General features: G+C 33.8%; 1 protein-coding gene and 1 long non-coding RNA gene across 4 annotated transcripts in view; one reads left to right on the top strand and one right to left on the bottom strand.

Moving 5' to 3' along the window:
* The window catches only part of LOC409608 (peroxidasin), a 278859-nt gene that overhangs the window by 34984 nt on the left and 230488 nt on the right, over positions 1 to 13387 (top strand). The window lies entirely within an intron of this gene.
* Positions 91 to 12249, bottom strand: LOC113218547. Its single transcript, XR_003306524.1, has 3 exons — positions 10413 to 12249; positions 715 to 2367; positions 91 to 467 (listed from the first exon to the last, which is right to left on the bottom strand). It is a non-coding gene; the product is annotated as an uncharacterized LOC113218547 (long non-coding RNA).

The following is a 13387-nucleotide window of genomic DNA, read 5'->3' on the forward strand; positions in this document are numbered from 1 at the left end:
CATTAAGGAGGATGACTGAAATTAAATTTCAATTAACGTTATAACGTTAAATTAAGAATAAAATCAAATAATTATTAAATAAATAATTCGTATATGTGACTTCAATATCTTTAATATAAAATACTGGCCTAATAAATAATACGGTTTTCGAATATCTTTGATGATACAAAACATAAATTTCTGCTTGGTTACCGGAGTTTAGAACATATTCCTAATTTTGATGATCGGATGGATTTCACGATTAGTAGGATTTCTGGATATCTGTTACACAACTAGAACGGAGTATCAGGTTCAACACACTTGGGATATCGGATGGTCATCTTCATCGTTACACCTAATATCGATTGCAATGTTATGGAGGTCTTATATCAGATCATGCAGTCTCGAGCTATTGAATACCAATTTCCATAATCTTTACTGTATTGATTAATTATCTGGATCACTTTCCGTTTTCTTCTTAATTCACACTGTAATGAAATCAAATAGAAAAAAATAAAATATCATTTCTATTATATATAATAACAATTATCATTATCATATTCACATCATTATCATATTAAATGCAATAAACTTTTAGAGCTACACTCGTACTTGAAATCATTCTAGATTTTCATTAATATTATTAAAAGTAAATCATTATTCTTCGTTAAATTCACAAATCAAAAGTTTATTGCATCTTTTGAAATTTTCGTTGCATGCATAAAAAGAAAATACCTTTATATTTAATTCTTTTATAATTAATTGACGATCATTATATTTTCCATAAATAGAATTTGTTATTTAATGATCGAATTTGTTCGAAGAATGGGATGAAAGTGGAAATAGAAATTCGACGATATATTTGATCGTGGATAGCTCGAATAGTCGGAAGCCACATTAGTGCCGGAAGTGGCTGTGGAAAGGTTAGAGAATCTTACTTAGCTCGAGCACTTGTCTCGTATCTTTGACCCATTATATTATACCGTTAAAATGGTCATTAATTTTTAATCCAATAGTGTCTTTATCCATAGAGAAAATTTAGAATTAAATAATAAAATATCTTGTCGTTTATTCCTTAATTTTTTTTAATATCCTTGATCGTTTAATTTAAAACTAATTTTAACTTGGAATTAAGTTGTATGGTATCATTGAATAATTCATTTTTAAAAAATTGTATTTATGTTTCGTTCGTAATTTTATTTTTCCTTTATTTTTCTATATTTTTCCTGTTGAATTTCTCTATAGCATACACTCTAAATATACATAATTGTATAGCTGCAAATATTTAATGTATATTTAGTAAGTCTACTTATTATTAATTCCATATAATTCATATGTACATATTAAAATAAATACACGTTAAAATAAAACGAAACTCGATTTTAGAGAATTCTGCGCATGAATTTCGCGCTGAATACATATATATTCTACACGTATATATTTATATTTACATATTATTTGCTCTCAACAAGTATTAATTATTTTACATACAAAATTCTAAATATTTTTTTTACATTCTCTTTTAAATTATGAAGATATATTTAAACCGAAAGGAACTGTCAAGGATTTTCGATATTTTTCAAGACTTTTTTTCTCTTCGTTTCCTTCATTCTTTTACGAGAATTTATTGCAGTATACTTTGCTTCCAAAAACTCTTCAGTAGACTCTCCCTCTTCAAGAAGAGATTTCATTCCTTTTTTCTTTTCCTTTTTTTTTAGAAAACTTTGAACGTTCATTAACTTCGCTTCAAGAATTTTTTTCATCCTCTTTCGAGGATAAGTATCGCGAGTAATCTTTCTTCAGCCTTCCGAGACTTTCTTGCTACATCTTTTCATTTCTCTTTAAATAAAAATAACTTGAAATACTTTGCCCGAAACCTGGATAATTATGATCTTGACGAAGGTGAATATATTCACGTCTCGATCTCGAAAAGCTTAAGCACAAGTAAGCCTGTTACTTGTTATCGTTTGAATAATAAACGATCCTTTGCATAATAAACTTCAACCCAGATTTTCACGCGTTTCGATCGTATTACATTCTTCTTCGAGAAGTGTAAAAGTCCATAATGTCGGGCGAGGCCGTTAAATTTACATAAAAATTCGCTGTCGAGGGGAAGGGAAGTCGTCGGCCAAGGAAAGATCGTGGAAAAGATTTATCCTAGTCTACCGACATATTACAAAGGATGTTGGATTACTTTTAATCCGAAACTGAAACCGAATGAGCGTTGGCTTCTTCGCAGCTCGAGGCGAGAAATTGCGGTATCCTCGGTGGAAATGTAAATCTTTCCATTCCGAAACATTTGCAGATAAGTTTCTGGAATTTCTCTCTCTTTCCCCTTCCTTCTTCGTTCAATTTATGCCAAGAGATTTTAAACTTTGTCCGTTCCTTCTGTAAACAAAATTCATCGATAATTTTAAATTAGAAAATCGATTTATCTTTATCGTTAATTATTCGTGCATTCGTAGTCAGATAAGTAGAACAGATACATTATATATATAACCAGACAAGTGATATAATTAATTATGATCGAACAAGGTATAAGTTTTATTTATGATCAGACGAGTGGAAATAGTTGGAAATAGATTAGATTAATTATGACCAGACGAGGAATGCACGATAACCCATGGTCAAGAAGTATAAGTCAGCTAAATAAATATAAATCATAATTAACAGGATAAATTAATTAGGAATAATCGAATAGAATAATAATTCAATCGTAGTCGAATAAGCCAGCCATGGAAGGACAAATAATCTATTGTTAGACAAATAGAATGATTTAGTTTTGGCTGACGAAATAACCGTGGCCAGGCAAATAGAATAACTCACGATTAATCATGTAGAGTAGATAATTACGACCAAATAGAACAGATCAAATAGAATAGAAGTCGAGCAAATTAAGATTTAATCGAGTAAAGTCTATACCGAAATAGAATAATACAATCATTATATCCACAATTGAAATAAGAAACGTATTACATTGAAAGATGTATTCCTATATTGAAAATATAATAAGAATTTAATTCCTCCTCGAAATTCGTATTTATAATTGATAGTAGATCATCGCATCGAGATTCTGATTTATGCAGTTGCGTTAGACTTCATGAATTTATATGGAATTCCGTTGTATTATCGCAGTCTCGGATACGTTACCGACTGTAAACGCGTGTGAAATTGCAGGTTGCGAATCACGTAGGTATAACGTTGGTGCATTCACCATCCTCTGGTGACGTGACAGGATTGTCTAAGGGGGAAGTGTAATTGCGCTACGTGTCCTTACGTCCTGGCAATGCGATATCGACTTCCCATGCCCACGTATTTACGGAAATTTGCATAGAAAATGGACCACCACGGTTATTTCCATATCCATGTGTGATAAATTCTTCGATTCTTCGATTTTTGACCAACGTATAACATGCAATAATCGATTGGAAATTGGAAATCGGGAATTGGAACTGTAATATTTTTTTTATCAGTTGATAGGTGAAATCAGATGTGTGATGGATGGGGTGTAAATTAACAGGGCAGAAATTTTTCCTGAAAATTTTTCCTGAAAATTTTTTTCATTAAATTTTTCGACGCGCGAATATTTGATAAATATTAAGAGAGATACTCGGATTGTTGTATTTAATAAATAATAAAAGGAGAATCGAATACGAATTATTATTTCAAATCTGTCATTGATATTTCGTAATCTTTAATTTTTATGAATTTCTCTTTCCTGTTCTAGATTATAAATATTCGAGAAGAAATTAATTAACGAAATACTCTTTTTAGATTAATTATTCAAAGGATAATTCCATGTTAATAGAATCGATAATACAATCTTCGTATAAGTGAGCTACATATTGCTAATAGCCTGTCTTCGGCACACGTCAATACGTCAATCTTTTCCTTCAACACAGGAAACTTGAAGTTCCTCTTGTCATCCTTAAGGCTAATGAATATATCCCAATCTGATGTCCTCTTATTATAATTAATTAATCAAAATTTAACCAAAAAGAAACGAACAAGCATCAATTAGAAATTTCCAATGTATAATTAATACAATTGAAAAAAATTTTAAATTATTATTAAAAATTAATTTTCCCATTTTTAATTTCCTTAAAAAAAAGAAATATTCCAATTCTTTTTTTCACAAGGAGTTATCTCAAATCCGCTTACAATAAGTTCCCATCCCATTCAAATTCCCCATTCTTCGCTCCCTTGTAATTTTTCCCACGTGTAGATCCCTCGCTCCCCCCTTCTCTTCCCTTAATAACTTAATTCCCCGTCGCTAATGGGCCCGATGTATCCGTAAATATAAATTTTTAATCGCGAACCCATCCCTTTCTCTCCTCGCCGACACGCGGAGGGGAGGAGTATCGCGTTAATGCAAGCTGGCGATAAGAGAGATGAAAATTGGGTGAAGAGCGGAAGAGCTATAACGGCATCGAGGCTCGTTTGATCCTCGGCTTTAGACATCGATCCCTCCTCCCACGCAATCGCGTTAGTTTCACACCGCATGCTTTACAAGGTCTGTCTATCGATGGAATGAAGGAGGGCCTCCCGGATGTTCGACGACAGAATGTCTGCGCCTATCGATTTTCGTAAACGTTATCGACAGTATGTGCATATATATGTGTATATCCTTCCTCTGTCGTCACGATCGTCACCACACGTCGTCGCTCTTTTCGTTTCGTTTCGTATGCCCTATTACCAATTGTCAATTGGAAACGCTTTTGTTCCAAAGCGGACATATTTATTCGAACCGCAACGCAATATCGTTTTTATCGGCGATGCTCGAGCATCCTCGTCCATCCACGAGTTTAAAGGCTGCGAATTAAATTTCAATCGCGCGCGTGTGTGCATTCGAATTCGCGCCAATCCTGTAATGGTACGTTGGAAATTTTGGTATTTTTTCTTTTTGTATCACGAGTACAGAGAGATTTGGATCGGTTTTGCTTTCCTCTTTTGCGGCCTTGATAGAAGTGGAATAAGGGGTTATTGCCGGATAGGCAAGTTACGGGACATTTATAGGACGAGGCAAGTGGTGTAGAATAATCATCGTAGTTTGTCGGGTAGAACAGGCCAGTTATGGGCGGACAAGTAATGTAGGGCAATTATGATCAGCCGAGTAAGATAAGCCAGTCATAGTTAGACAAGTGGAACAAGAGTGCTGTGTGATCAATCAAGTAGAATAAGATAGTCGTTGCCAAACAAGTGTGCTATGGGAACGTGACTGTGGATTTCTATATGTAGATACAAGTAAATGAAACTTTTCAATCCTAAATTTATTAATTAAGTGTATTAAGGTTTGGAAAACTTTTTTCCAATTCATTATGTAACATCCAAACGATTTTCAGTTAATGGAAGACCGTTAAATATTGCTTGTAATTTTTTTTACATTTAGCCTATCAGATAAAATTTTTCTTGTCGCGCCTATCCAATTTTAAGTTAAGTTTGGTATAACGATTAGATGAAATTAATATCGACTTTTTGAATTAATGGGATATTTGTTTGTCATATTAATTAAGATTTTAATAGATACCGAGCGCCAATATTTTCAATTGATCTCGCATATTCGATTTAATTAGGCATTAATTATTATTCGTATTCTCGATGGTCGCTCGTTCCGACAAATGATTAATTATAAAGGATTATACTGACGTTTATTAGTGCATTCATAATATTCGCTTAATTAATTTATTTTTGAAATTGAGGGGATAAATCGGTATAATTCGCGTGTTTATGATCGTAATCGGTGGCCAATAATTAATATCAAGTTAACGAAAGAGTTTGCAATACAATATCAAAAAAACGTTAGAATTTTTACATGAAAAGAAAACCCGTGTTGTACGATAATTAAAAATTATGAATATATTATAACTAATAAATTGCCTCAGACGTGTTAAGAGTGTATTCTTTGTCCCGTTGTCTCATAACTCGGATATTAAGTGATCCTTTCACACACTCGGCCAAGGATTAAACATTAAAATTGCATTCAGACTTTCTTACACGTATATTCACGCAAAGTGATCCTTTCTTCTCTTTAACTAGACCTCTTTTCTTTTCCTTTTCAAACTTTTTAAAACTCGCGAAACTCTGTAAAAAAAAAGACAACATCTATCTTCATTGTTTATAATAATGAGTTCCAAAAAAGAAATTTAAAAAGTGGAGTTAAAAAATTTTTAGCGACAAGAAATCTTCCATCTCATACATACAGTAACACGATAACTTGAAATATATCGTTCCTTATCCGTTCGCATTTCAAGGAGAATATTATAGACACATTTCTTGGCTACCTCGTAGATTTAGCGAGTGGTTGCAATGCAATATTAATCCCTACGAATTTTGAATGGGAAATAATGGCGAGCAAGAAGGAGAGGCGGGTAAGAAAAAGTCTCATTCCCTTTACATAATAAATGCGCCGTTTTGTCTCTCCTTTTCCAACTACTTCTGTTTCGTGCTCTCCTCGTCATCGCGGATTCATTCCTCTAACCCCTTCTACACGAGTTGCGAGTTTTCCCCCTTTTTGTCCTTCTCTCCTCTTGTCGTATTGCTCGCGAATAAAATGGGAAGGGAAAAAAGGCAGAGAAGGCGCGATAGCGACGTGACATTATGGAAGTTATCTGTAAAATAGGAATTTACGAGAGGAAAAAAAGTGAAGAGGGACAGACGGATGGGATCGGCAAAAATGGATAGCGAATGTGAAAAGGAAGCACGGTTGAATTTTGATTACCAAAGCTTATTTCCAATTTCGTTTCTTTTTCGACTCATTTTGTTATATTTTATTTGTTTGTTTTTTATTATAAAGAGAAGAGAGAATTGGTTAATTTTGAGTTCAATTTTCTATGACATTAGCGTGATCATAGATCAAATGATCAAATAAATTTATTTAAAAGGTTTCTTACGAATTTCTTCAAAAAATACACGGAACTTTAAAATATCAGCGAAATGGAAATTTATTCTTAAGACAAAGAATTAATTTTAACGCTGATAAAAATCCGATTTGTGGAAATCTGTGAAACGCGTTGCCAAATTGTTTTTATTCGAAAGATTTAATTAATTTTCATTCATCGAAACAGAAGTTTCGATCCGAAATTTTCACTCGTAACTTGATTTCAATTAATTAATTCAACAAATTGATTTATTAGAGGGATGCGTAGCATTGCGTTATCTCACTGCTCGACAAAGTAGTCCATTGATTTTCGATCAGAACGCTAATTAACATTCTCTCTGCTCCTAGAGAGAGGGGTGAATTTCTCTCTTGCGTTTCCACGCATAAACGAATATACAACCGTTGATTCATCATTGAAAATATAACCGCACTCGCGATTCGATAAAACTTCCATACTTGATTATATTCTTCCCTATTCATCGATCGTTTTGCATCTGTTTACCGATATTTAACGAACACGCTCGAAAATAATTGCGATTTGTACAAAATATCGACCGTTTGACCGATGCTTTTTAAATAAGAGGGGGGTCATCCTATTTATCGATTTAATGCATCTCGGATTTAAACGAGTTTAATCGCGAAAATACATACAAACACGTACACGTGGTGAGAGAAGTGAAAACCGAATGAAATGAATTTTCATTTATTCGTTTAAAATTTAAAATAATTATCTACAAATTATATCCACGCAGGGTGTTAATATACTCTATGATTCTAAATGCCAAAACGAAAAGATTGGTTTGTAAAAAACCATTTTTGAAAATTTGTTTGAAGTTATAATCGAAGAACGAGTGCATTCTTCGTTGCACATCTAAAGCAAGCTTAAATTGCTTTGTTTTTCGCCTTCTCTTAGAATGACTCTCGAAAAGTACTTCATATTAACACTCTGAAAAAAATATTCATTATAATAGGATGAAGTATGATAAATTGAGGTATTTTATATTTTACGTGTGTATGAATTATTTGAAAGTATTAGCCAAGTGAAATTAATAGATTGCGCGACAAGATTTATTAAGCTTAAGATTTATGTATAAAGTATTTTTTTTTTTGTAAATTCGCCTTAAAAAAAAAAAAAAGGAATTGAAGATAGTAGGAGCGGAAGCATGTGCAACGTTGCTTGAAAGTTATACTAGGTTATACAGGGACCAACTTTAATCTAATTTTGTGATTTACTACATTTACCTTTACTCCGAAGCGACAGAGTATAAAACTAAGTTAACAGTCTCGCTCCATCAATTTTAATTTTACAAGCTCTTTTGTACATAATACTAGTTCTTCAATCCCTGGTACGAACAAAAACGATATCAAGAAGCAGTTGCCTTTACACTCATAATTCTCATGAAAGTTCTACAACGTTGTTCGTTATATTCATTTACAAAAGGTTATGATAAGGCTATATTTTTTATATGCCCAAGTTTCAATGAGAATCTAACGAAAAAAAGCAACGAAAATGAGATTTTTCGTGGAATATTTATAAATTATAATCGTTCTATAATAAATTCCTATTTATCGAACGAAGCACTGACGAATGAAAAAAATTAAAAAAATCTTCGAGGAAAACATTCTTTTCGACGAAAACATTCCTTCTTCCATTCGAATTTATTCGAGATATGCGTTTGAGCTACTGAAATTAAAAAAAAGAAAAAAACACAGCACTTAACACCGAGAACTGGTCGTAAGTTTTTATCGGTCCGTGCGACATCGAAATCCTACGATACATCGAACACAACCTCGATTTACCAGCTGTCGTTTCACCATTTCGACATTTCATACGAGAGGGTTACTCCGCTCTTTTCCTCCACTTCTCTCTCCCTTTCCCCGCGCGCTTATGAGCGGCCATATATCGCGAACACTGGCTCTGGGAAAAGCTTATATTGATGAATCAACGTCGCGCTGGTACGCACGGAAAAGAGGAGACAGTATCTGATTTACTGGACCATAAATATCTCTAATCTGTAGCAGACCCGGTGCATCCTTCCTGGTCTCTCTTTCTTCGGTTACTGGCGGCCGGCTATACGCGTCTCGCTCTATCTTTCACGAGGGAGAGGGGAACGAAAATTTATCTTCGTCCCTCTTTAACCGGTTCGGCTCTTCCTTCCGTTCTCCATTTCTCATCCGTTTTAGACGGGGTGAAAAAAGCACTAAATTACGAATCGGTGAACGGTGAATTGAGACAATCCGAAATTGGTTTCTGGAATCGGTTGGACAATGACATTCTTCTGGGATCGACGAGGTGAGGACTGATCGATTGGCGAAAATGGTGGACGGTGGAAAGATGTAATATTTTCTTTCAACTATTTAATCAACTTATTATTATTTTTCTTTTCTTCGTTTTAACAAGAAGAATAATATCTTTCTTTCTGTGTGTAAAACTATTTCTTCTTTTCTTCGTTTTAATAAGAAAAATAATATCTTTCTTTCTGTATACAATCGATAAAAGTTAAGTAAAAAAGTAACTATCAACTTAAGAATAATTTTATTTTCGTCCAGTGAAGATATGTTTCTAAAGACATGTGATAAACACGAGTTTTCGTAGGAGAAATCTGTAATATAGTACAAAATTTTATTTCTCTTATCTAGTTTTATTAAGTTAAACTTCACTTCGTCCCCATATTTTCACAATTTCCAACCAACATCGCTTGAACGAATAATCCCGTGTGCAAATTGAGAAACGGATAATACACACTCGCCTCCAATCTTTCGCATAAAGAAAACTTGCGGAAAACTTAATCGCGCAAGAATTTCGGCGCATACTTTGACGAGGCTCTGTAATAATATCACCGTTGAATCCATCCCTCAAACGTTCCAAGACAATACGGTCTTCCTGGTAATTAGCCCGGAACATCCTCAAAGATCCTTGCGCGTGCACTCTAGTTATTCTTACGAGGAAATTAATCCTCGGCGCAATAAAGGAGTTTCTATCCAGCTAAACCGAACGAAACGAGATTCTCTCTCTCTCTCTCTCTCTCTCTCTCTCTCTCTCTCTCCCTCCCGTGAGCGTAGCCTCGATACACGGACGGTAATTGTCGCGTAATTACGAAACTTAAATTTCACTACGAAATCTCGTTTATTAACATTAACGAGCTTCCTTCCTGAGTCGAGGCTGATTCTCATATTTAGAACCCTTTTTCTTCACCGATGTTAATGGATCAGAGAGTGGTTGGAAGATTGTAATGTTTACGATTAGTAGATGAGAAGAAAATCCTCATTTTTGTGAGAAATATATATTTATCTATGAATTTGATCTTAAATTTTCATCTGAACGAATTCGACGATGAGTAAAAGTGTATATTTGTCACTTAATAATTTTATTATGCAAATTATATTATTTGAAAGAAAGCTGAAAATCGTCATTGATGCGAAGTAGATGCTACTTAATTCCAAAACATAAATATATCTGATTTTATTGACATCCAAATAGAAATGATACCGATAATTTAATTCTTTGAAAGCAAGTTGCCAATTTTCTATCATTTCTTTCATATTATATATATACCTTATAAGTTGGCCTGGTTGATATTCCCTGGTTGACGTTGCTCATCGATTTCTTCTCGAACTCATCTTCGTTATTTTCCATTTCGTGCAATGATCCTGTAGCTTGGGCGGAACGATCCCGTGGGGAGATTGGTCCGTGTTCTCGTGAACTATGCTCCATCGTGTTCCTCGTGCCCCTTATTTTACGTCGACACAACTGCCTGTCATCCTTAACGAGTTGAAGCCACGTAGCTGCAACGATGCCGCGCTACTCGACTCACCGGTTTGTCGTGGCATCGAGTTTTAGTTAAGCTTCTCCGCGAGGAATCTCGTTTGAAACTGCCTCAGGCCTAATAGAGGCCCTCTCCTCCTCCCTCCCCTCCCCACGGGGCACGATTCTATTCGAGATAATAATTGTCCTCGAGTGTATGAATGTTTGTGGCGTGATGGCATGTTTATCAAGTTAATTAGTGGCGACAGTTTATCGTAACAGTTCGTCGAATTTTATATTTACATTTTCTTCTTAATCCGATTTGTGTTCTACGTCGTTCAATGAAACACTATTCTTATTCGTTGTAATTACGTTTTCTAATAAACAAGGTTTCAGGAGGAGAAAAGTATTTATAAAAGTCTCGATTGTAAAATATAAATTCAGTGTAATAATTTTTTTATTTTTTTTTATCATATTTCCTTCTTAATCCGATTTGTGTTCTACGTCGTTCAATGAAATATTATTCTAGATTATTCGTTGTAATTACGTTTTCTAATAAACAAGGTTTCGACATTCAGAAGGAGAAAAGAAAATTTATAAAAGTGTAGATAATGTAATAATTTTTTTATTTTTATTCCACGTTTCGATTTACGCAACGGCGAATATCCAAATTTAAATATCACGAACGAGATATCGCGAATGTAGCAAATTCATGATAATATCCTCGCCTCGAGTTCTTCCCAAGTTTCCTTAACAAAATTCAATCCTCTCGTTATATAAACGAACGCTTGCTTGTACAACGAGGTATCCTTCAATTCCGAATTTACTTATCACGAAAGATTGACGTTTATTTCGCGAATAGTATTATTAATAACACGCTCAATATACCATCCGCCGAGGTGGAAATGTACCGAGTTTGGAAAATAAAGTTTCATTGCATCAGTACGATAATTTCACGTGAGGTAAGGAAAACTTAAAATTATTATTTAACGATTATCTGTACGGATAAAACGAGATAAAGCAAATAACGAACGATCCAATATAGTAGATTTAGCTGGAAAATTTTGGAGAAAATTGTTGGATGATATCACGCGATTTCTTTATCAACATTTTGATAATGTTATGCATAGATAGACAATTCTGAAATCTCTGTTCTCGTTAATCTCGTTACCTATAACTTTGTTCTTAACATCGCCTGTGAAGTGCATGGCAAAGTTGAACGATACTGTTCAAAACAAAAGTTCGTGTCAAAGGGAAACTAGAATCTAGGGCCCCCTAGTGCATAATTATATCTATCCGAGACGTTCAAATAGGTCGTCCTGGAAGGTGTATTCTCATTTTTGTCCCATTCTTCCAACTCGGTTTTCCAGCCATCACCTGAAAATGAAAGGTGAAGAATAAGATTCGAGCTGGTCGGAACGAACGTTAAGTGTCGTCGCATTTTTCTTCGCTCCGTGAACGTCGATACAAGGATCTTGAGCCCGACTCCCTCTTTCACTTGATCCACCGGAAATCACCCTTTTGTCCCTCCCTCCATCTCTCTTTACTTTCCTCTTTATTTCTGCTCCATTTTTCTGCAAAAAACGATATATACATGTATACACAGGAATATTCATCATCGATATATCATTATCATTACTATCAACTATAAATTTTAATGATCGTGATACGCACAGATCAAAGAGGAAAATTAAATTATAATTCTCAACTGAATAAGAATAATTGGGGTATATATGTATTACATGTATATAAATTCACGTTATATTCAACAGAAAAAATTGCAAAAATTTCAAATTTCGTTCAATTTCAAACTCGCTTATTTTATTTAAAAAAAAAAAAAAGAGAAAAATTGTCCTTCTCTTGATGCCTGTCAACAACAATGACGTTTTATAGGTAGATAGATGTATATGAGAGATGTGTGGATTGAGTTACAAAGCGCTTGATGATATACACTGGATTTTTACGACAGCATACACATATATATCAGGATCAAGTGAGAGTTTCCTTTTCCGATTGGATGCGTTTAGTCGATACATTTTGTTCTTCAAGGTAGTAAACGATATTCAAAATCCTACAATAATTTTCAACAGTTATCTCCAAAAAGATGCATTATCTCTCTATCGCGTGGATTCGAAAGTTTTAACGTGATGGCTGCGTGTCTTTCATTTATAAACGATTTTATTCATCCCCCTGAACGATTAATCTCCAATCCGTAATTTTCAATTTGAAGATAATATTCGTAAATATAGTTTTTTTTTTTAGTATTTCGATGACGATATGAGCTTTCCATTTTTGATAATATATTGATAATTATCGAGAATGCATCGAGATTAAAATAAATTTATTATTTGCCGGGGATGTAGATATTTATCGTTTATCATATTCTATATTTATTCCCGCGAATACAATTGATCAAATCAAACCGTGTATATATATTTATTGTATATTTAAATATATTGTATATATAAAAAAATTCAATGGAAAAACAGATGTAAATGAGAGCGAGATCATCTTTCCTCGAAATTACAACAAATGGATCGATGGAACAATTTCCTTTATCATTTCAATCAAAAAAGAAAAAAAAAAGGAAATTCAATCAAGACAAAATCAGTTTGATCATTTCCAATATATATTCCATATATATATATACTCCACTTGAATAACCTCTGACCAACATATGAACTCAAATAAATTTACAGGGATGGACTATCAGGGATGGTGTATCCGTGTATTGGATGTTCGATCGATTTCCTTTTTTCATAAAGAGCTATCACACCGTCGGTTTA

This window comes from Apis mellifera, linkage group LG1, assembly GCF_003254395.2.
Source record: "Apis mellifera strain DH4 linkage group LG1, Amel_HAv3.1, whole genome shotgun sequence".
Lineage (NCBI taxonomy): Eukaryota > Metazoa > Arthropoda > Insecta > Hymenoptera > Apidae > Apis > Apis mellifera.